General features: G+C 41.3%; 1 protein-coding gene across 1 annotated transcript in view; it reads left to right on the top strand.

Moving 5' to 3' along the window:
- The first annotated feature begins 1,481 nt into the window (after positions 1-1,481).
- LOC310773463 (glycoprotein hormones alpha chain-like) overlaps positions 1,482-3,316 on the top strand; it is a 28,646-nt gene continuing 26,811 nt past the window's right edge. The window contains exon 1 of the mRNA XM_083633348.1: positions 1,482-1,559. The gene's annotated coding sequence lies outside the window, so the exon portion shown is untranslated. The remainder of the gene's footprint in view (positions 1,560-3,316) is intronic.

Genomic DNA, 3,316 nt, shown 5'->3' with positions numbered 1-3,316 from the left:
CGGCTTTCAACATAAAGTCTACCGTGCTGCCTAGAATGTAAACATAACTTATATCAAATAGCACCTTCATAAAACTAGCTTACAATTCCATCCATAAGTAACACAATGACAAAATGTATGACTATTTTGGTCATGGGTTTCATACATTTTCTGTAATAAAATATCTAAAAGCAACAATCTTATCAGATGGGGGCCCCTGGGACACAATCTTATCAAAAGATGTGGTGAAAAGGTTTGAGAACCACTTACTGGCCTAACAATAGAGAGCCGCAGTAACGAGTCCGGAAATCATCGATGCTAACAGCCCTGGTTCTTCACAGTTTTCGCCTATGGGAGTTTTGAATGGGTTTTTGGCGCGATGCTTCTAATAATCTCTCTGGGCAACGCTGGCCTAATCAAACGCGAACCAGTGTTTAGTAACATCATCTTCATACATGAAGACCACTTTTATGAGTTTTGAAGCTTTTACGTGCCGTTAAAAGGGTGGCTAGCTAGCAAACGGCTAAATGAGACTACACTCTTGAGTCGATGGGGATATATACGTCAATAACGTCACGACTTCAAAGGACGAACACGGAAATTCTCTTTCCCTCACCTGGTTCAGCCCCGTTCAGCCCGGGGTAATCAGTGCACACATCAACAACAGTCCAGGTTGAGTGCTGACGTGACGTGGAAGCCTATGCGACAGTGTGTAGTTCTGGATTAGCTTAGCTCGAGCATTTTACTTCTAGGGCTCGCAGTTACGCTTCAAAACTCATGAAAGTGGTCCTCATGTGTGAAGATTATCCCGCTGAACCTTGGTTCGCGTTTGATTAAACTTGCGTTGCCCACAGACATTATTTGAAGCATCACGCCAAAAACCCATTCAAAAATCCCATAAACAGAAACAGTGAAGAACCAGGAAGTTCGGGACTTCCGCATTCAGCCTACAAAAATACGTCATCCCTGCGGCTCTCTATTAGTCTGGAGTGCTTTTTTTTTGCTGGGATATAGGCATATAGGCCTATACTGTATATACCGGTATATATATATCTATATATATAGATATATATATATAGATATATATATAGATATACTGTATATATATATATATATATATATATATAGATATATATATATATATACTGTATATATATATATATATATATAGGCCTATACTAGCTAGTTAACATGCCAGCTCACCCTCATATCAGTCAGAATTGAATTGTCATTATGAGCATAGCGGTCCATTGAGTCATCGTTACATTTTAGCAACTAGTTATTTGTCAAAAAATGTACGAACAGTGTAGCTAATCAACAGATGTGTGCGTAAATACAAAGGGTCGTGTCAAAGCACATCCGGGGGACTTGCAGACTCTGTAGCCGATCTGTAGCAGCCTAGCATGCTAAACACTGCTAATATCTGTTTTCGAGAATATAGACAATTCATTTGAATTCGATGGCCGCCTGTATTTATTTGAGCCGGTCTGGAATAACATCATGGATTACAAACTAAGGAGCGGGGGGAACAGGAGCTGCGATCTCTAATGTGATGGACAGCAGATCCAGGGTGAATCAAGGTAAATACATCGTTCATTTTCTCATTGTCTCTAAGATATAATAAGGATATGAGCCGCTGCGTGTCAGAAAATAAGTATTACACATGCCCGCGTATTCCTCGTTTTCAGGTCCAAAACATATTATCGGTTCAGTGCATGTATATCAAACCAAACTTATCAGGGTGACTTAATCATCATATAAGCTGGAAATAAGGTTCAGGTTGGGGGAAAAAACTGAATTCTCCTTTAACGAATGGGTCATACGCTTTAAAAACGCAGGCTACTAGCGATCAGTTAGCTACCTGTCAAATAGACAAACAGCTCACTCTTCTCCGCTCTCAGCTCCTGTGTTTTTTAACCATTTTAGCAGTTCATCTGCTCTTGGTGCTCTGCTGCTCCGTCTCCTCAGACGGAGTGCCCAGAGTGCATTCCGAGAGTGCTCTGGATAACCCAACGCTGTATTCCAACAGCACACACAATTTAAGAACAGACCAGTTTGTGCCAGAGTGCGCAATGATCAAGTGGGGTCCAGGGACCTCCAGCGCGTCCTTGAGCGGTTTCCAGGGGGTCCCCAGCAAAATGAGGAATGGTTTAATTTCACTGTCATTTAATTTAATTCACTAGCACTTATTCCAGTCACACAATGTATAAAGATGAGTATGGTAATAACACTATTATCTCCCCCTGTACAGTGCAGACAGGTACACAATGCAAAGATAAATCAAGCTTGCCATATGGCTCCATGATGAGATTTTATCGTGTTGTAGTCTAATGTGTGGTTTAACCTATGGTTAATCATCATCATGAATGGTTATAATGATTAGGGATGGGATATCGGTATTGGGATATCGGTATCGGGTGCCGATATGACGTAATTCACATATCGGATATCGGACTGACGTCGCTGATCCACATTCCGATCCAGACTCTATTCATAGCCTGCACTGGACCATAAACCCACCGTAACATAACATGAAACAGTGCTAGTAAGTAAAAGTGAGGTAGTAACAGCAGCGGTTAGCTAAATCAACAACATGTCCTTCTTAGTTTTGGAGATATTTTAGTCGCAGGGGTGTTTAATTGTCGCTTATTTGTTCAAATGTTATCTTAATCATTTTCAGTGGATCAATTGTTTTGTAAATATCTAATGACCTTTATTCATTGTTTAATTGAATATTGTGGAATATTATGAGCCAGGTAACTAATGCTATGAGACAATTGATTACCAAACCAAAGACTAACTGATGTCACAGTAGGAGCCAGCTACTATGGAGGCTGCAGCTCATTGGGAGAGTTGCCAAGAGCTCTGGTATCGGAATCAGTATCGGTATCGGCAGATATCCAAATTCAGGTATCGGATCAGAAATGAAAAAATGTGGATCGGTGCATCTCTAATAATGACAGCGTAATATCATAAGCGTAGTGACATTCATGGGACTCATGCAATTAACTGACACGTCAAGCAGCAGGTAAAGCTTCAACACACGACTTATTTGGTGACGTGCAAGATGTCTGTGTTGAAAATGTGTGTTTCTATGGAGACCAGGTAGTGGACGACAGCACAGACTTACAGTTTGAATTTCATAAATGTGACCAATGTGGAAATTGTGTAGTGAGACAGGTGGCTGAAGGCATCAGCCACACAGTGACCTGAGGAGCAGGATGTGCCCACAGCACTGCTGTTGCTATTCCTCCATGCTGCTGATTGAAAGTGATGGAAAGCTGCTGTGTGGAGCGTGTAACCCCACCCTGTTGTACATGCATGACCTCTGCTATTA

The sequence above is a fragment of the Poromitra crassiceps genome (assembly GCF_964638095.1).
Source record: "Poromitra crassiceps genome assembly, chromosome: 3".
NCBI classification, from domain to species: Eukaryota; Metazoa; Chordata; class Actinopteri; order Beryciformes; family Melamphaidae; genus Poromitra; species Poromitra crassiceps.
The sequence above is the reverse complement of the archived record's forward strand: the minus strand, read 5'-3'. Positions and strand labels throughout refer to the sequence as shown.